Below are 22,967 nucleotides of genomic sequence, written 5' to 3'. Positions count from 1 at the left end.
ACTGGTTGCCCACTGAAGCTAAACAGGGCTGAGCCTGGTCAGTACCTGGATGGGAGACCTCCTGAGAAAACTAGGTTGCTGCTGGAAGAGGTGTTAGTGAGGCCAGCAGGGGGTGCTTACCCTGCAGTTGCCCCAGTATAGTGACACGGACACTATACTGTAAAAAGCACCATCCTTCAGATGAGACGATAAACTGAGGTCCTGACTCTCTGTGGTTATTAAAAATCCCAGGATATAAAAAGAGAAGAAAAAGAGTAGGGGTGTAACCCCGGCATCCTGGCCAAATTTGCCCACTGGCCTCTGACCCACATGGCCTCCTAATCATCTGCATACACTGACTGGCTTCATCACTCTGTCTCCTCTCCACCAATAAGGCGTTCGTCTGGCGTTCTGGCCCAATATGGCTGCCATCGCATCATCCAGGTGGATGCTGCACACTGATGGTGGTTGAGGTGATTCCCCCCTTTCATGTAAAGCACTTTGAGTACCCAAGCGCTATATAAATCTAACAAATTATTATTATTATTACATAGTATGAACTAAATACTATAGAAGTCAATGGCTAGGGTCAAATGTTTGGTTACTAACATTCTTCTTGTTTTCGACAGAATAAAGCAACTTATACAATTTTGCTACAACTTGAGGGTGAGTAAATGATGACAAATTTCATTTTTGGGTATCCCTTTGGGTATTATTTTGATTTAAAACAACTGTTTGTAAAGGTTCAAATCTGTAGTAAATCTGCAATTTTATTTTAAATCTGCAATAGTTGACAAATAGTTTTTCCACTGTAACATCAATGTTTAAAGGGGTCATCGGATGCGACATGCACTTTTACAAGTTATTTGAACTGAAATGTGTGTTGGCGGTGTGTGTACACAACCACCCTGTACTGATAAAGTTCCACCCAGTGTTTTTTTTTTTTTTTTCGTTAAACCATTTCCCCTTTCTCAAATCAAGCCATTCTCAGATGCCTGTCTGTGTGATGTCACACAGACCCAGGCCCTCCCACGATTGTCAGCTGACACTGGTGTTTTACCTTAGACCCGCCCTGAGTGAGCTGTCATCATTCCACCATTGTTTCGACGTCAGAGCAGATGTAGACTGACCTAGAGTTAAAGTCTCCTAAGTGATTGAGGTGTTTTGTTGATAGATGTAATAATTAACATAGCAGTCGTCTTTTACTCCCGGCATCTGAACCGCTGAAGACTCAGTGGGTTACTTTTGTTTTTGTAGGGAATACGCTGATCCCCGATCTGCCTAAATGCGTTTAAGCTTGCACAAATTATGTTATAGACTTATAGACACTAAAGAATCATATCAACTTGTGGAAAATTGGCATCCAGTGACCCCTTTAAATGATGTGTATGTGTGAATGTATTGAAATATGTTAATAAAATGCACATCACTAACAACATGCAGCTGAACTGAATTTTAAAGCAGAAATCCTCTTGAATTTTTGATGGTTTCATGCTCTCGGCAGTCAATAATTTTGCACAAACTATGTTTATCAAGCAACTAGATTAAATGTGTTCCTTTAAATTAGTTTCGTTCATGGATTTTGAGGATGAGAGGATGTCAAGCAACCTGTTCATGCCAGCATCTACTAGCTTCACAGAAAAGAAAGATGTGTTTTCATCCAAACATCATAGAGTTTGACTAGATGTGCAGCCTTTGATGTCAATAACAGAAGATTACCGAAGCATTTCCTCTTAACTTTGCTGTACGAACTACATATGATTATACAGTTTGAACAATGCAAACTAATAAAATCTGAAGAAATCTGCGACACATTTTTGGGTTACAACCCACCAGTTGAGAACCACCGCTATAAAGAATCAAGTTGAATTCAATTGAGCAGAGTATTTCTACATGCCTCAATGCACAGAGTTTCTCAAACACTAATCAATCATGCTCAACCCTCAAAGAGGAGGGGGGAAGAAAAACATTTCTAATTTTGTTAATGCTTGTTGAGTGTTTGAAAGAGAACTACACAATTAAGAGATTAGGGTCTGGTTACGCTGAGAGGGTTCCTGGATATACCACTAATCTTTCCCTCGTGCCTGCCGTCAATACATCCATAATGCACTGGCCAATCTTCATTTAAGAAATAGAATCTGTGTTACAAACGCTCTCTTCAAATGTAATGATATTAACAGTTCCACTTTCCTCTCAGCCTAAAACACTTAGCTGTTTTTCAAAGTGTGCTCATTTTCCATTAGCCAGGCCACTGAGTGAAGCTGAATAAGATTTTCATCATTTAGTAACTGGACATCGTTGCAGAAAGACCCTAAAGAGGATTATGACCCACAGATAAAGGGAATAAAGGCCAGGGAAATTGCTTTGATTTGATATGATATGAGAAAAAATGGATGCATTAACCTCGTCACCTCAAAATATCTGCGTATCAAATTAGTAGTAAGACTTCCACTGACGGTTACTCATTGCTTTTTGGCAAACCACTCTCGACAGTAAAATGTTACGCCTTTTATGGGGAAGATTATATCATGTGCAAAGTTTTCAATTAATTGTGAAATAAATTTAAATTGCAGGAATGACATCAGCAATTTTTTGATTGCACAGTTAAAAAAAGCGTATAAAATAAACGTTTTATAAAAATAAATGTCGTTTCCCTGTTAAAAAGGAAAATAAATAGGGTCCCACTAGGTTTTCTTGTAGGTTATGAATTGTATTATTTAGCGCCGCTGACCTTAATGATGGCTCACTTGTTTTGGTAGCACTTTCCTTTCAGCCAGCGGGCCCCTAGCAGGTCGTTAGGAGGAGCTTCTCAATAGCTCTGGGGCACACAGCATGCTTTTGGATTCAGACCGCTGGCATACATTTTTATATATAGTCCTGTGCTGAAATCTGAAATTCAAACCATTTTTTTTCCTTCTCTGTTATTTTTAACAAGGACTGACAACTGCTGACATTCATAGTTTGTGTTTTTATGTTATTATATCATTACGGCTGTCAATCAGTTAGAAAATGTAAAGTAATTAATTTTGATACAATTAAGGACATGATATTCTGATTATTTTAAATCAGTTATGGTTTTTTAAATGATCAGTATTTGCGGTCACTGATGCTCCAGAAGGAAAAATGATGCATTAAGAGCTGGGGGTGAAAACTTTTGAATAGAATGAAGATGTGTACATTTTTCTAATTTTGCCTACATTTATTTATTTATTTTCATTTAGTACTGCCCTTAAGATGCTACAGAAGATATTGTATTTACATGTTCAACAGAAGACCAAGTTCCATTATTCCATTATTATAAGTTCCATTTACTCTGATCTTCAATTTCAAAAAGTTTTCACCTCCAGGCTCTTAATGCATCTTGTTTCCTTCTGGAGCATCAGTGAGCATTTGAAACTTCTGTAATAGTTGTATATGAGCCCCTCAGTGTAAAAACAAAGATGGATCTCAAAATCATACAATCAAAAGTACAAAAGATAGTGGAAAGGCAAATAATTTGTGGGACCTGAAGGATTTTTCTGTGGATCACCCAGGTAACAACACCGTATTAAGAATTAAGCATGTGTAAACTTTTGAAGGGGGTTATTTTTATAAATTCAACTATTATTTTCTCTTGTGGAAAATATATAAACATCTTTTTTGTTAAAAAAATTATACAATTAATTAAAAAAAATAAAAAATAAAAAGCATATTAAAAATGTTGACCACAACTGTAAATTAAACGAACATTTTGCTGATACTGCAAAGTGCATGTAACATTTTGACCACAACTATATATACTGTACATTATATGTGTGTGTGTGTGTGTGTGTGTGTCTACTCATTCAACATCTTTTTTCGTTTTCATTATGTTTGTTTTGTGGAAAAATTTAAAACTGAAAATTACTGAAGGACATTTTTCATTGATTGACAGCCATATCATAAAATAGTAATTAAAAATGGTAAACCTTTCTTCTTATATTGATATTGTAATTATTTCATTATTAAAATAATTTATACATGGAAAATTGCTTTAAACACCCTGTGAACCACGTGAACAACATTATAAGGTATTAACATCTGTGTGGACTGATACATGTAAATTAAGAAGTTAAACAAAAAGGAATTTATGTATATACATGTGCATCTCAAATTAGAATGTTGTGGAAAAGTTCATTTATTTCAGTAATTCAACTCAAATTGTGAAACTCATGTATTAAATAAATTCAGTGCACACAGACTGAAGTAGTTTAAGTCTTTGTTTCTTTTAATTGTGATGATTTTGACTCACATTTAACAAAAACCCACCAATTCTCAACAAATTTAGAATATGGTGACATGCCAATCAGCTAATCAACTCAAAACACCTGCAAAGGTTTCCTGAACCTTCAAAATGGTGTCTCAGTTTGGTTCACTAGGCTACACAATCATGGGGAGGACTGCTGATCTGACAGTTGTCCAGAAGACAATCATTGACACCCTTCACAAGGAGGGTAAGCCACATTCATTGCCAAAGAAGCTGGCTGTTCACAGAGTGCTGTATCCAAGCATGTTAACAGAAAGTTGAGTGGAAGGAAAAAGTGTGGAAGAAAAGATGCACAACCAACCGACAGAACCGCAGCCTTATGAGGATTGTCAAGCAAAATCGATTCAAGAATTTGAGTGAATTTCACAAGGAATGGACTGAGGCTGGGGGGCAAGGCATCAAGAGCCACCACACACAGACGTGTCAGGGAATTTGTCTGCAGTTGTCGTATTCCTCTTGTTAAGCCACTCCTGAACCACAGACAATGTCAGAGGCGTCTTACCTGGGCTAAGGAGAAAAAGAACTGGACTGTTGCCCAGTGGTCCAAAGTCCTCTTTTCAGATGAGAGCAAGTTTTGTATTTCATTTGGAAACCAAGGTCCTAGAGTCTGGAGGAAGGGTGGAGAAGCTCATAGCCCAAGTTGCTTGAAGTCCAGTGTTAAGTTTCCACAGTCTGTGATGATTTGGGGTGCAATGTCATCTGTTGGTATTGGTCCATTGTGTCTTTTGAAAACCAAAGTCACTGCACCCGTTTACCAAGAAATTTTGGAGCACTTCATGCTTCCTTCTGCTGACCAGCTTTTTGAAGATGCTGACTTCATTTCCCAGCAGGATTTGGCACCTGCCCACACTGCCAAAAGCACCAAAAATTGGTTAAATGACCATGGTGTTGGTGTGCTTGACTGGCCAGAAAACTCACCAGACCTGAACCCCAGAGAGAATCTATGGAGTACTGTAAAGAGGAAAATGAGAAACAAGAGACCAAAAAATGCAGATGAGCTGAAGGCCACTGTCAAAGAAACCTGGGCTTCAATACCACCTCAGCAGGGTCACAAACTGATCACCTCCATGCCACTCCAAATCGAGGCAGTAATTAAAGCAAAAGGAGCCCCTACCAAGTATTGAGAACATGTACAGTAAATGAACATACTTTCCAGAAGGCCAACAATTCACTAAAAATGTTTTTTTTTAATGGTCTTATGAAGAATTCTAATTTGTTGAGATAGTGAATTGGTGGGTTTTTGTTAAATGTGAGTCAAAATCATCACAATTAAAAGAACCAAAGACTTAAACTACTTCAATCCGTGTGCAATGAATTTATTTAATACACGAGTTTCACAATTTTAATTGAATTATTGAAATAAATGCACTTTTTCACGACATTCTAATTTATGAATGTCACCTGTACATACACATAATGGTAAGGGGGTGTGACTAAATATAAATGTATTTACAAATATGTATGTACTGTATTATTTAAATAATGTTTTATACTTTATACTTCATTAACAAATTTAACATGTTAAATTGACATTACTAATCATTAAATTAACTAACTATTAAATTAATCCTAAGTGTTGAATGGAATTTGATGGCTCACAGGGTTTAAATTGTTTCAAGTTTCCTTTTCAAAACTTCTCAGGCACACACGATTCCACAAAAGACACGGCATACTGCGTGGAGATGGCCTCAAACTGATACAAAGAGGCTCTTGATCAGTAATAATACCAACAATAGTAGCACAAACAGCCCTCCTCCATATGAAAATACAAAAGGACTCTCGAAGGGCTTGCTTTACCTCCTTTACCTCTAATGGACTGCTTCCCTCCTTTTCACTCCGAATACAGACTCTCTCTCTCGCCCTCTCGCTGACTTCTGTAGAGTACTTGAGAGAGACAGACAGAGATGCAGGGTAATACTGAACTGTTGTGGCACAGAATTGCAGGATGGAGAGGTAAAGAAAGAGGGAGCGAGAGAGAGCAGGCCTAACTCAGTCCCTCAATGAGCTCTATAGGACTTACACATGCAGTGAAAAAAAGCAGAATGAAAAAATGTCAATAAGTAGCACTCTGCTGAGTACAAGTGGCAGAACACGGCCGAGCAGAATGACTTTATTAAGCTGACACAGAAGACTGCACTCAGCCGGACCGATGGATAGAGGGGGAAGAGTGCAAGACAAAGCAGAAGAAAGCATAACAGAAAACCAGAAACTAAACAAAGTAGGTCTGCATTGTGCTACGATTGAAAATCAATTCTCTGATAAATCGGTGAAAATTCACCAGAGCCTCAGAGATGAAATTAAAACAGGTCTGTTGGCACAAGTGGTACACATTCCTACACACATAATGCAATATTTGATCTAACCATAGGCGTAATTTGCGGGTGGGACAGGTGGGACACTTTTTGCCAGGGTCGATATTGTCCCTACCAATTTTTGAAAGTAATTGAAAAATATCTTGCGGAAGGTATGTAGCCTATTAAAGGGAACACTAGATCAACAAATCATTCTTCATAATCTAATTAGGGTGATAAAAAAAAACAAAAAAACATTTGACTCAAACATGCATAACTTGTGTAGTGCAATAGCGATGTGATTTGAAGCTATCACACTTTTCGTAATGTCATTATAGCATTTTATTTTAAAATTGGAGCACTTAATCGTGCAAATACCCGCACTCTACAAAAAATTTATCAACCCAACAAAACAAACTATAAACAAAACTTAAATATAGGCATTCCGCGCTCAATAACCATAATAAAATATATAGGCAAGCGTATTAGGCTAAAGCCTATTCACTGCTTAAGCTTGTGCATAAAGCAATTGCCAAACACCGGCAAAGTAAGTGATTATGAACGAAAATTAAAATTAAAATGAAAGAATATTACAAAATCGAGTGGGCGAGTTTTCCTTATATTTATTTTATTATTCATATATATATATATATAAAGAATAACCTGTTTTGGTTATATTTACTATTAATTGCAGGTCTCCAGACTGCGACTGACTAAATTTTGTGAGCGATCGCACTGGCGAGACCACCGTGTTGTTCATCTAATAAAAGCTGGCATTTCTGTTGCATATGAGAAACATCAAACAACAACTCATTTGAACTGTGACATGCAAGCAGACATGCAAGCACTGTCACCGGCAGCAAGTTTAGTTTTACTTTTCTTTTTGTTTTGTTTTCATTTTGAAAAGCTTATCTTTGCTGTTTACCTCACGTTATGCCATGGAGGCTCTCTTTTTTTAATTTTTTTTTTTTTTTTTGATTCCTCAGAGTTTGCTAAACATTCTGTAATTTATTAGTCATTATAAGCCTAATACAGCATATAGTGTAGGCATATGCCATGCCTCATCTTATTCATTTTTGTTAATAAGCGTTTTGTAAGGTAGTTTGTCATTGAATCTTACAGTTTTATTGTTGTTGTGGATTTTAATTAAAAATAACAATGAATCCATCTTTTGTTTTAGTCTAAAAAAAAGTAAAAGGTTTATAGATGTAAGCAAAACAGACAATTATATTTTATAGTAAAACTTGACAAGATCACAAAATCAAAAGTGAAAGCATCTGAAGCCGGGCTTATAACATAGCAAAAGAGGAACTCCCGATCACAAAATTCAAATCACAAATAATAATACTGATGAAAAAGAATGGGTTGAATGTTAACCACTTTCATTTCCATATAACTATAAACTACAATACAAGTTCATCAGCAGGCCTTGATTAATAGCAAGTTGTTGCAAAAAAAAAAAAAAAGTGTTTGTGCAACCAACTGAGAAAGTTAGTCGCAAAAGAGCAACCAGAGGGAAGAATGAGTCTGGAACCCTGAATTTCCCAGCTCCCCTTGTCAATGATCTAGCACCCCCTCAGCACCTGCGTTTAGAATTCTCTGTCGCCACCCCTGGTACATCGGTGTATTTTTGAAAAGCAAAAATTACGTTTTTCCAACTCTAAATCCAGTCCCCAAGTAAATTAGGTTATTAAATAAAAAACGAGCAAACCGAGTTGCACGGTGTCCTCACCACTTTTCAAAGCAAAGTTACACCACTGGATCTAACAATGCTCACCAAGAAAATAATTTAAAAAATAGCACTGCATATACTTTACATTATAAATCAAAGTTTGTCCCTGAATACATTATAATAAAAATTACAATTCACATGATAAACTGTTTCTTGTAAATTGACATCAGGAATATCCCAGTTCATTGTCAAAAGCAGAGTATGATTTTATTTTTGAATAATTACATTGATTTTACATTGACTTTGATTATAACTAAAATTTTCTGCAAAGTCTGTATGTATATATAGTTATAAAATACATCATAAATGTTTACTAAATACTTTAAAATAAACATTATCATTTAAAATTGTTTCTTGTAAATGAACATACCAAAAATATTTCATTTTTAAGGATTAAAATTGATTTTACATTGTCCTATATCAGGAAATATAAATGAACAAACAAACAAACAAACAAACAAACAAACAAACCTATCATATTTTAGAAATTCCCATAAAAACTATAAGTAAAATTTGACATTATTTTAAAAAAATATCCAGAAAACCTAAATTTTACTATATTTTTATTTTTAGAAAATACATTTCATAATATAATTTGTTCCAAATGCTACAAAATATTTTATACATACAGTGGTAGCCAAAATTATTAGAACACTAGTATTTTCTCCACCTGAAAAAGGGTTTTAAGTCAGTTATTTCTATCTTTTGCTGTAGTGTGTCAGTAGGAAATATCATTTTACATTTCCAAACATTCATTTTGCCTGCAAAAGCTACCTAAAAAATTATGTGCACCTAGGGCAAAAGCTGCTTTAAACGCAAAATATTGTCACACCAAATGTTGATTTAATTTAGTTAATAGAAGACAATTGATAAAGAAAATCTATTTATGACATTATTTTTGACAGCATCCTCATTTTACAGCAATTTTACACAAGTACCTAAACCATTTAACAGTGCTGTAGCTTTGCATGTAGGTTTCTTGAAGCATCTTGGAGACATTGCCACAGTTATTCTGGATTGAGTCTGTCTCAGTTTCTTCTGTTTCTTCATGTCATTCCAGACAGACTGGATGATGGTGAGATCAGATCTCTGGCTGTTGTCAGACTCCTTGTGCAAACAAAAATCTCACTGGATTATTAGAATTAATGGCAAAACGAATGTTTGAAAATGTAAACTGATATTTTCTACTAACACACTACAGCAAAAGATAAAAACAACTAACTTAAAACTAGGGCTGGCAATTCAATGTGTTAATTACCCTAGGTTTAAGTCGAACAAGCCTAATGATTCATTGAGAATTTGAATTTAACAAGTGAATTTAATGAATGGCGCATATGGCCACCCTAGGTTTAAGTCGAACAAGCCTAATGATTCATTGAGAATTTGAATTTAACAAGTGAATTTAAATTGTATTTATTAACAGAGGTATATGATGTCACACTTGCCCGTGTGTGAAGACGTTGCGCAACGCAAGTCCGTAAATGAATGTTCCGAAGTGAGGTAAACTTCAACAGATTTCCCCTGGTCAGGGTGTAGGGAGCAATGAACAATGGGAACACAGTTCATGCACGTTCAGGCGCTGCAATGGGCCGAAGCTCTCTGGAATTCGTGAAGGTACACTATTACGCTCATAATATCCCCTAGTGGATCATTTCTGCGAGGTGTTTGGCAAAACTACCTCTGTGGTCTCCGAGCACGATGAGCTATTCCGACTACGGCAAGCGAATATGCCCATCCATGATTATACAGTTAGATTCCGTACCCTCACGGCAAACAGCGGATGGAACGAAATGGCCCTTCTGTCAGTGCTCCTTCACTCAGACAGCAAATGTCGCACCCTGGAAGTCACTGTTCACATCAGAAATTTCCATGCTGAACAGATTTCATTACTGGTGCTGTAGGAGGCCACAGTAGATATCATCCTGGGACGTCCCTGGCTGGTTAAACATCATCCTGACATTCACTGGAACTCAGGAGAAATACTTTGATGGAGTGAATCCTGTTTCAAGACATGTTTAGCAGATCTCCCTCTTACAGGCCAAGCTAAACTCTCCATATAGCTATGCTCTACCACTATTGAGAGCCCAGCTTCACAAAGCTCAGTCCACATTCCAGCCGCCTACAGGATGTTCCAGAACGTGTTCAGTAAGGTCGAAGCAACCCATCTTCCACCTCATCAACCATGAGACTGTGCGATTGACCTGCTGCCTGTGGCCAAATTACCTAGTCATGTCTATCCCCTGTCAATCCCGGAGTGTGCTGCTATGGAGGAGTACATCAAGGAGGCATTACATCAGGGGTTCATCTGTCCTTCCACTTCTCCTGCAGCATCCAGTTTCTTCTTTGTGGTGAAGGATGGAGGCCTACACCCTTGTATCGACTATCGAGCACTCAACTCCCATACCGTCAAATTTTCCTATCCACTTCCTCTGGTGCCTGCCTTGTTTGAGGAGCTCCATGGTGCCCGGATCTTCATGAAACTCGATCTACACAGTGCATACAATCTGATCCGCATACGAAGAGAAGATGAATGGAAAACTCCATTTATAATACCATCCGGGCACTACGAATACCTGGTTATGCCGTATGGCCTTTCAAACTCACCACCCATCTTCCAAAACTTCATGAATGAAATCTTCTGTGATATGCTCAACCAATTCATAATCATCTACATTGACGACATTCTCATACTCGTCCAATCTTCAAAAACACCAACAGCACATCTCCCAGGTACTTCAATGTCTCCGCAAGCACCACCTCTACCTCAAGCAGGAAAAGTGTGAGTTCCATCTAACCACAATTCTATCGGCACTCCATAGCCCATTATAGTCAACGGCCGGCTCCACTTACCTCTCTCCCTTTGTCAGAAGCCAAAGACCCTCTCCTGGACACCTGAAGCCACACAGGCATTTCAACAGCTCAAATCCTCTTTCTGCACCACTCCAGCCCTGACCCATCCAGATCTGATCCAGTTCATGGTGGAAGTGGATGCTTCCACTCTAAGAGTAGGTGCCGTATTATCTCAATGGTACTCCATCCATACGCATACTTCTCTAAGAAGATGTCCCCTGCAAAGCAAAATTACAACATTGGGAACCGCGAGTTACTGGCCATCAAACTCGTGCTGGAAGAGTGGCGGCACTGGTTGGAAGGGACTCAACATCCATTTGAAGTCGTAACGGATCACAAGAAACTTCAATACCTCCGTGAAGCTAAACGTCTCAATCCCCAACAAACCCAGATGGGCCCTCTTCTTCACCCTTTTCCGATTCACTGTAACCTACCACCCTTTGGGAATAAGAACCTCAAAGCAGATGCTTTATCACAGCTTCACCAAACAGACCCATTACCAGATAACCCGGAATCCATTCTCTCACCCACAGCGTTCGCATGTCCAATCATTTGGGATGTGAATGACCAAATTTGTGCCGCCACTCTCACAGAACCCGCTCTGCTGGGAGGTCCTACTATCATGAACACCAGGACAGCTGGAGCCAGTATCTTCCCTGGGCCGAGTACGCTTAGAACTCGTTGTGTCAGGAAACGACTGGGTTGACTCCATTCCAGTGCCTGCTCGGATTTCAACCGCCACTCTTCCCCTGGACTGGAGAGCCCTCGGAAGTCCCCGTGGTTGACTTCTGGTTCCGTGAGAGCGAGAGGGTATGGTACTCAGCCCATGTCCATCTCCAGCGGGCAGTACGGAGACACAAAGACTTTGCTGATGCCCATCACTCACCCACACCTGTCTACCAACCAGGTGAATGAGTTTGGCTCTCCACTCAGGATATACATCTCAGGCTGCCTAACAGGAAGCGGAGTCCCCGTTATGTTGGTCCTTTCATAATCACAAGGCAAATTAATGAGGTCACATATGAGATACCTATCGCATCTGACCCACCTTCCATGTGTCCTTATTAAAGCCATTCACTAAATCCACTTCTCCCTCCTTCTGCAGAGCAGGAGATACGTCCTCCTTCCAAAGTCGACCCCAATGATACCATATACGGAGTCCAAGAAATCCTAGACTCTCGACGGCAGAGCAGCCGGCTTCAGTATCTCGTGGAATGGGAGGGGTACGGTCCCGAGGAGAGATCATGGGTGGACAAAGATGATATTCTGGATCCGTCACTCCAACTTCCACCAGTCGCTACCAGATCGTCCTGCTCCTAGGGGGCGCGGTCATCCTCGCCGTTGGTCACGGGTGCCAGGAGACGCCCATCGGGTAAGGGGTACTGTCACAGATTCACCAGCCACATCAGCAGCACCAGCTACCTGCACCTGTTCACAATCACCTGAGTACTAATTACGAGCACCTGATGTCACTTACCTGAGCACTATATCTATTCACTCACCTCAGTATCTCACTGACTGGTCTCCAGGTTGCATACCTTAACTCATGCCTCTCCACATCACTTTGGATCTCCATGGCTCTGTGAACTAAAGTTATGTTTCTGTTTCAAAACTAACCGTTTGAAATTCTCCTTCAGTTTCTGTAAGAAAAAAAAAAAAGCTCTGAATCGTTCTTCCTGTGTATGCCACACTACCCAGCCGTGACTATTATAGCTTTTATTAGTATTTTAAATCACTAGTTATTTTTATATTTTAATTTTAATTTTAGTTTTATTAATTTTGTTGTGTGTGTGTCTGTCTTTTGTCATTTTTAGTAGTTATTTTTATGTAAGTTTTTTTATAAATTATTTCTGTTTATATTAGTGAATATTAAGTTAATGTAATTTAAGGTAAAAAGTTATATTTTATTTTAATTCAGCCAGTGTTTATTTTATTTCAAACGATATATATATATATATTTTTAAATAGTACGGTAATAACCCTGCATTAAACATATAGGCTTCATTGAAAGTGTTACAGTATAAAGTGACAGCCGATACACTTATCATTTAAGACTTGGCAGGAAGCACTTGAGTCATGGAATCATCACATCCTCCAGGGGATAAAGCGTCCATAATAACATATAGCGATCCACTGATGTTAGAATAAAGATAAGTCCAAAATTGATGCCTGCAGTTCTCCATACAGTTAAAATACAGCACTTTATTTCAATTAAAGCTATTGATGTTAGATCAAAGGTAATGCTAATAAAATGCTAACGGCATCTGCATTAGAAAAGTAAATATAAATCACTCTAAGCAAAAAAAAATAGAGATAACCCAGCAAAAATAAAATAGGTACTGCTAATTTATGTGCTGCTCTGAGGAATAATGAGAAAGGAGGGTGGGTAAAGGAAGTGAGAGCTGAGCCAGCAGAAATTCCCAATGCTGCAGTAGCTATACTGAATCCTGCACTTTCCCAACACTAAGCTTATCAGAGCGAGTGGAGGAGAAGAGGCAGCCAGATCTAAGCCTTTTAAGACTCTTCATCAATATTAGAATATCTGGACTGGCAGGGCCTTCATACCTCTAGGTGCACAGTACAGATTGCACTTTTGAGGACATCAGAGAGAAGTCTAGGGTCTGCAGCTGATGTGGCCAAAGCTGTTGAGAGAAAACACACCTATAGGTGCGTGCAGTTCCTCTGCGCTGGAGGAATGCAACTAAAGTAGCCTAATACAAGGCCATAACCTCCACAGTCATTCAAGGAAAAACGCCATCCAAAGATTCAGATTAGTGGGCAACAATATAGGTTTTTCAATTTTTGCCTACATAATTGGCCTACATAAAAGTGAAAAACAATAAGGTATGCATGAAGATATGCATCAACATATAGATAATCCTTTATTTAAATGTGTTCCTACACTCCCATATACAGTATATGAATATATGATTAAATAGAAACTGATTAAATAAATAAATAAATACATCATATATTTTAGATATTTTAACTTTTATATAATAAATGCTGAAAACTTCAACACATTAACCTACTATATATCAATAAAATAAAATATAAAAAAACCTTGATGCACTAAAATAACTTAACTAAGCCTGAAATAAAACATAAAAAAATATATTTACATGGATTAAAAAAAAGAATTAAATCTGAATTAAAACTGATTCAAAATAGTACAGTATATTGTCCCATTTTTCTAAAATAACACATATATGTAAATAAAAATAAAAAACAAACATAAAAAAACAATATAAAAATAAATATATAAAACATAAAACAAAAACAACATGACTAAATTAACATAGAAATCCACATTTTTATATTAAATATATAGATATTTTCTGTAATTTATTCCAAAAAAAGTGATGGAGAAAAAAGAAGGGAACATACTACAGAACCAACATGACTAAATTAACCCACCCTCCTACTATGTATATTCCATTATTCTGGATCATTAAAGGGAACAGAATGTAGAAATTGAGATAAAACTTCATTAGAAAATTACAGATTAAATTATGAATCATAAAAACAATTACCACACAGAAGTGATTAATGAAGTAACATCAAACACTAAGATACAAGTAGTGCATCTTCATTGTCGATCCAAACTTGCAGAGGAGCAAGGATTCTCTCTTGAAATATTGAGTTTGGGGCTTAAAAGCAAAATGATGCCGTCGATACAACAGGCAGGGTTAAAAAAAAAAGAAGAAAAAATTAACGCTCATTAATCTATAAACCTTCATCAGCACGGGCTGCAGGTTCACATAGCCTTTCCTGACACCGCCTCAAAAGAGATCACACTCGTTGATGGATCCTGCTTTGTTCTTGCTGATCCACCACAATTATCTTAGATCTTCTTCTAGGCTCAGTTTGAACAAAATGGCAAAACAGAGGCCAATTTGCTAGCTGATACCCTTCCCCCAAACACACACCTACATGCTAGCAGAGAAACAGACTTCTGGGACCTCAAATGATCCCTCTCGTCAACTGAGCAATGTTCTTTATGTATACAGCTGTTAAACTGCCTGTCTGGTATGCTGAGGTTAATACCAATCCAACAAACTGCACATGCAGATGCTGGATTTTTTTGAGGAAAAATGGCATCTTTTGTTTCTGAATGACTTCATTTTTATTTTCTACATAATTGTTTCTCCTATCACCGCTTGATGTAGGGGAGAGTGGGGTAATTATACTCATTAGGGATGCACAATATTATTGGACGGATATCGGACACCGGCCAATAATGGCTTTAAATGTAAATATCCGATATGAAAAATGATGCCGATATGTATTGTTGATAAGAGGAATACATTGACTCACATGTGCTCAGGGTGTGCTAGCGATTAGCTCACATCAGCAATATGGCTCATTCTTGAAGGAAAGTTTTGCATGAATGGTGATTAGATTCACTATTTTGGATTGCTGCATTTAAAGTGAGAAAGCACGTACAGAATGACGCGATCAGTGTATGATAGAGTAAACAGTAATAGCACGTGCAGTGGCAGCAGTGGCTGCCTCCCCTGGGTCCTAATGCCCGTTCTGTAAGGAGTTTTAATTCCTTAGGGGGCGCTGTTGGCGTACTTCTAATAAAATGAAAGTAAAATACACAAATAACATTTAGAATGTGTATCTGATTAAATAAAGCAGTAATTGATGTCATAAAATCATGAGTATGTTCTGATTTAAATGTCAGACTTCACAAAAATCACAAACATGACACTTGTAAATTAAATAATTTTATACACTGCTCAAAAAAAATTAAAGGACCACTTTTTAATCAGAGTATAGCATCAAGTAAATTAAACTTCTGGGATATTGATCTGGTCAGTTACGTAGCAGAGGGGGTTGTTAATTCATTTCAGCTGCTTTAGTGTTAATAAAATTAACAACAGGTGCACTAGAACAGGAATGGTTTTACAGGTGGAGGCCACTGACATTTTTTCCCTACTCATCTTTTCTGATTTTTTTTCACTAGTTTTGCATTTGGCTAGGGTCAGTGTCACTACTGGTAGCATGAGGCGATACCTGGACCCTACAAAGGTTGCACCGCAAGTCCAACTCCTCCAGGATGGCCCATCAATATGTGCCATTGCCAGAAGGTTTGCTGTGTCTCCCAGCACAGTCTCAAGAGCATGTATGAGATTCCAGGAGACAGGCAGTAACTCTAGGTGAGCTGGACAGGGCAGTAGAAGGTCCTTAACCCATCAGCAGGACCTGTACCTGCTCCTTTGTGTGCAAGGAGGAACAGGATGAGCACTGCCAGAGCCCTACAAAATGACCTCCAGCAGGCCACTGGTGTGAATGCCTCTGAGAAAATAATCAGAAACAGACTTCATGAGGGTGGCCTGAGGGCCTGACATCCTCTAGTGGGCTCTGTGCTCACTGCCTGGCACTGTGTAGCTTGATTGGCATTTGCCATTGAACACCAGAATTGGCAGGTCCGCCTCTGGTGCTCTGTGCTTTTCACAGATGAGAGCAGGTTCACCCTGAGCACGTGTGACAGATGTAAAAGGGTCTGGAAAAGCGGTGGAGAATGTTATGCTGCCTGTAACATTGTTCAGCATGAATGGTTTGGTGGTGGGTCAGTGATGGTCTGGGAAGGCATATCCATGGAGGAACACAGAGACCTCTACAGGTTAGACAATGGCACACTTACTGCCATTAGGTATCGGGATGGAATCCTTGGGCCCGTTGTCAGACCCTACGCTGGTGCATTGGGTCCTTGTTCCTCCTGGTGCATGACAATGCCCTGCCTCATGTGGCGAGAGTATGCAGTCAGTTCCAGGAGGATGAAGGAATTGATACCATTGAATGTCCCCCACGCTTGCCTGACCTTAATCCAATAGAACACCTCAGGGACATTATGTTTCGGTCCATCTGACATCGCCAGGTTGCACCTCAGACTGTCCAGGAGCTCAGTGATGCCCTGGTCCAGATCTGGGAGGGAATACCCCAGGACACCATCCTTCATCTCATTAGGAGCGGGCCCTGACGTTGTCAGGCATGCATACAAGCACGTGGGGGCCATACAAACTACTGAGTACCATTTTGAGTTGCCGCAATGAAATTTCAGCTTAATGGACTAGCCTGCTGCATCCTTTTTTTTCACTTTAATATTGAGTGTCTTTGAATTCAGCCCTCTGTAGGTTGATAATTTTCATTTCCATTAAACAATGTGGCATCTTTTCATTCCTAACAAATTACCCAGACCATATCAGTATATTTATCCTGAATGATATTTTTCCACATTGAGATCTGATGTGTTTTCAAAGTGTTCCTTTAATTTTTTGTATATACTGATTTATTCATTAATGTGTAATATGTTTTATTTTTAAAACAAATTATGAGCTCTTAAAGATTTTCAGAATTTTTACAACTCTTTTGCTTTAGACCATCTACAAATGTATAAAAAAAAAATGTTTACTACTGCATCTTTCTGAAAAAAAAAAAAATTATAATATTATTTTATAGTTACTTTCAAAACTTCAATGTACTGTCATTATAAAATAACTTCATTATTGTTTATTTAATTCTAACAAATAAGTTCTTGTTAAAAACTAACCAAAATTAAAAATAATTTGCTTATAATTTCCACACAGGAGAGACCGGGTGTTGTTTCCAAACAAAAGAAAATATATCGGTATCGGCTATTGGCTCAAATGAGTTGAAAAAAATAGCGGCATATCGGATATCGGCAAAAATCCAATATCGTGCATCCCTAATACACATATAACATTGCTCACTGATTCAGAAAATGTTTAGCTTAAGAAAAAATTTGAAATTATGTCCTTAGAAAAATCCTTTTAGACATTATTATAATTAAATAGTTCCTGTAAACTACAGCAAAAGTACAGTATGTAAAAAAAATATATGAAAAAGCACTATAATGTGAGTAATTACATCTATCCATCCATCCATCCATCTATAGTATTGTGCATACACACTGCTTAAATGTTAAAAAATAACAATAATAATGAAAAAGCACGTTATTGCATATTATATGTAATTAAAATTTACAATTACAACACCTTCAAACACTAAACATATCCTAAATATTTTGTACTATAAAAGTGAAATCAATTTATAAACAACAACTAATATATATATATATATATATATATATATATTTATATATATATATATATATATATATATATATATATATATATATAAAAAACAAAAAAGATAACAAAAGACATTTATGCATATATTTTTAAATTACAACTAAGCTCCAAAAAAACATGCAAATATATTTAAGAATCTTTTTACTTAAATACCTCAAAACACCTGTGTCAATTTTAACTAAAACTGTACATTATATTAAAGGGGTCATGAAATGAGAAACCAAATTTGCCTTGATCTTTTGGAATATAAGAGGTCTTTGTACCATTAAAACGTCCTGCAAGTTTCATAGCTTAAGACGTCCTCCCCCCTTATAAACGAGCCATTTATTTAATCAAGCTCTAAATACAGCTCGTTCTAGATCCATGGTAAGAAGTGACGTCACGGTGCGAAGTGACGTTCCAACCATTTGCATATGACCGCCTCCAGCACAAGACAACTACGCTCATTTCGTATCGTTGTCGCGCCGCGCGCCTCACAAGTGTTCAGTCGACGGACAGCGAGTGGGTCTGTGCACAGGAAAATTACAATGCCACGCAGATGTGCTCAAACATATAAGGTTTTATTATTGCAAGAGCCATCGCTTCGAATGCATCACCCGCTACTAAACAGTTACGCTCAATCCACAAATGTTCTGGCTGGGGGTGTTAATAATTGATCCATATGCACTGTCGTTAGCCAATCATAACAGCGGGCGTTAACACTGAACTCTTAAAGGGGAAACAACCCAAAACAGACTGTTTGAATCAAAGGATGAGAAACATGGTGTGAAAATGTCATAATTCACTACATTTTAAAAGTTTTTAAAAAAAAAAAAACTATAGTAATACTATAATTGCACCTAGGGGACCATAATAATAAAATAAAAAAACCCATGTCATGACACCTTTAAGAAAAGTTATAGGTAGAGTACTTATACATGCCTGATATGGCCAGTGTGAGTGCATTATGTGTTACATGCATTGTTACATGCATTACAATTATGCCTGCTCTCCACTACTTTATACATATGGTAATGGGGAAATATTCATTTCTATTTTCACCTTTTGTTAGAGGAGGTTTCTTTAAAAAAGGAACATGAAGAGACATATGCAGCATTGTCTCCAACATTTCACTCTCAATGGGACCAAATTCATTCTAATATGCAGGGCAACCTTTGTCCTCTTTTTGGACAACTGGTTTTACACAGTCAGAACGAACCGTACTCTGATGTTTAATTGAGGCTCTGATCCCCCAAACACTTAAAGGGGGCTTGGGAATTAGAGTCGCCCTCCCTGTGCCGGTTCCCCTCACTCCGCACGGCTCCAGATACTTTATTTTGACAGGCTGAGCAGAGAAATACCAGCACAGAATACATCAAGTTCTCAATTATTGGATTATCTCGAAGTGATATCATTACCACAGAACATTCTCTCCAATCATTGATTGCATTTTTCAATTTATTTCACGATTAATGCAAGTAGCCTGACCGAACAATTGTCTGATGAGTTCTGGAACCCCATCAATATATTCTCCTGGCCCACATGAGCAGTCTGTGTGTTTTATAGCTCGGGCAAAACATTTCTCATCCCTCCTGTCTCGTGTCTCTCAATTATTCTAAAGGACTACCAATCTCATCTAGCAGGTAGATAGACCATGTGAATGAGAATTACAATTTTGAATGCAAATACACTGAACTGAATGCTATTTTATCACATGTCAGGGGAAGATGCTTCGGGGAATGCTAATGCAGTCTGTCTTGTGGCTAGGCATCAGCTCTCTTTCACAAGTGCCTTAATCAAACAGTTACTCTGGAAATCATGTTAGTTCATTTTCTATTAGCACAATATCACAATTACAGAAACACAGGGGTGGATTTCATATTATTTCTACTTTGGCTCGAGCAAACATTGCCATTTTTACCATGTGGCAATTAAATAAACTATTCCATGCTTCTTTCTTCAAATTGAAATAATTAAAGATGTTTCAGTATTGTTTTAATTAGCTAATTTACAGTATACAGTGGAATTTCTTGCAGTACATGGGTCAAAGACGTTAAGATGTCCGCATCAAAAGAAATGTACAAAAGTGATTTTGTGTCCATAGAAAGCACATTAAATGTAAGTAAAATGTATACTTTTAAGGTTTCAAATAAGTTTTTGGAGTATAAAATGTCAAAATTTGGTTGAAATAATGTTACATTGTCATTCAGTGTAACACAATATTTATGCAAAAATCAATAACAACATGCATGTACATATTAAAATATCTAAAAGAATAATGGAGCATACTAAATTTTATTTGCAACTCATTAGTATTTGGGGTGAAAAATGTAAAATTACAACTAATTAGTCTTTTAATATGTCATAAACTGATATTTGTTGTAAATATGCCTGACAAGATTGTTACACTGAATGACATTTTACTGGGTGTCTTCTGTAAATCAGGGGAAAATGTATGATATTTATTTTTTGCTCAGAAAAAAAAAAAAAAAAAAATGCAATTAAATAAAACAGAAAACTTTTTGCATTTTTGGGGGGAAAACTACAACAGTTTAAAGCAGTATTACAGTTTTTTTTTTATGCTTTAACACTTTTTCATCTTTGACCATATAATAGTCCAATTAAATAAATTGGGGGCTGTACTTTTTTTTTTATTTAGAAAGGAAACTGACCAATTAAGACATCTATAATTTTACAAAATATTTCTATTTGAAATGCTGGTCTTTTGAACTTTTTATTCTTGAAATAATCTTAAAAAAATAGGCCTAATGTATTAGTTTCTTTTTTGAGCATCAAATCAGCATATCTGAATGATTTCTAAAGAACTCTTTTTTTTCTTTTGTTTTTGAGCATCAAATCAGCATATCTGAATGATTTCTGAAGAACTCTGAAGACTGGAATAATAGCTGCAGAAAGGTCTGCTTAGCCATAAAGTGAACCGACATAAAATTTAACAATAATAAAATAAAACCATACTTTTTAACAAAAAAATAAATACTTCAAAACATAAAAAAAGTGTACCAAAAAACATCACCAACACTTAAAATCTGTGTGACGCTAAATCTTAACTGTGAACGATATGGTTTTCTGATATTTAATTCTTGATTAGGATGCTTTGTCAGAAAACTAACAAATAATAAAAACCATTATGCACTCAACACGTGAAATCTGCTTAATCTAGTTCACTTATGTGATACATCACAAAAAACAATATCCACAATGAACAAATGAGGAGACCCATGGCGTGGTCAGTATCAGCATACCGCAGAGTCTTTTGCAACTCTGTATTGAATGTGATGCCTATAATGCAGTGAATAATTACTCTATATGGACTACTCTGGTGTTAGCAGGCAAGCGGCGAGCTCAGGAACACACCCCTCCCATAACTCAGACGAGAACAGCTTTCCGAAGGAAAGAAAAACTGCTGCTATGGCACAGCTTGGAGACTTCAGGATTTATTTGCCATTTTCTCCATCAATTATCCCAATTCTGTTGCCGTCAGATATACATGGATTGTGCCAAACCTTTAAAATGATTGGGATGGCACAGCACCATCAAAGTCACTAAGAAACCATCCAAAATGCACTAAGCCTCAAAAAAAGCTGCAAAAGACCCTGCCAGAGCATCTGAGCTATTCACCACTTACACCAGATAAAACAATAATGATTTCAGGATGGGCGTAACTGACTTTTTTCTTACTTGTCAATGGTACTTTTTAATTACAACACGCATTTAACTTTCTTCATATTCATTATGATCATAACATGTAATCATTGCTTTAATGTGTTCATTGTTTCTGCTTGAAAGAATTAACGATGCTACTACCTGCTAGTTGAATGAATACATGACTAACTGCATGATCTGTCTTATCTTAGAACTGCTAATTTCTGCCATATGCACATTATGTTGATGTAACATATTGGTCTAATTTTAACACAGAAACATTCATTGAATATTAAGCTGCTTTGAAATGTTATGAATTGTGAAAAGTGCTATATAAATAAATGTGAAATGAACGTGAATTAAACTGAACAATTATCTACATAATATACACAAACTACTAGCACAAAAAAATGGTAGTAAATTTCATATATAATTAGGCTACACAGCAAGTAAAACATTACATTTAAATGTGAAATTTTGAAGTACAAAAGACTGAAATAGTCATTTCTTGTAAAGTGTACTCTAATAATCAGTTTTATTTATAATGTTGAAAAATTGTTTTTACAGTATAGTCATTGGAAATATGAAAATAAGTGTTATACAGTATGTGAAATCTGTTAAATTCAACTGTGTAGCAGTGGAACGAAATCTAGTGGAATGAAATCTAAGGAAACATATTAAAAGGCTTACAGGAAACATCTCAAAACAATCTGAATGACTTAAATAGTTATACAAAGCCTTCGGCAAATTAACCTCTTGATAACTCAAATTAAAGACTTTAATTTACATGTTAACATATGTCAACTAACATCACACAATTCAATTCAATTTCAGATTTTTTTTTCTTTGACACAGTCATGTTTGGTTTTGTCACTTACTCTAAAGCTGCTTTAATACAGTTGTGAAAGGCTTTACAAAATGAAAATAAAAAAGCTACAAATAACAGTGACTTAAAGGACCCTCGCATTCAAGGCCTATGACTAACCTCCTGACTTTCGAAGACCATTTCTAATGAAGTTATGCTGGAAAACAATCATTGGATGTGAGTGCACCATCTAAGAAATCCT

General features: G+C 37.0%; 1 protein-coding gene across 2 annotated transcripts in view; it reads right to left on the bottom strand.

The window, feature by feature from the left end:
* LOC109054554 (RNA binding protein fox-1 homolog 1-like) overlaps positions 1-22,967 on the bottom strand; it is a 257,712-nt gene that overhangs the window by 159,548 nt on the left and 75,197 nt on the right. The window lies entirely within an intron of this gene.

Source organism: Cyprinus carpio, chromosome B3 (assembly GCF_018340385.1).
Source record: "Cyprinus carpio isolate SPL01 chromosome B3, ASM1834038v1, whole genome shotgun sequence".
Taxonomy (NCBI): Eukaryota; Metazoa; Chordata; class Actinopteri; order Cypriniformes; family Cyprinidae; genus Cyprinus; species Cyprinus carpio.
Note: the sequence above shows the minus strand (reverse complement) of the source record. Positions and strands in the feature narration are given on the sequence as shown.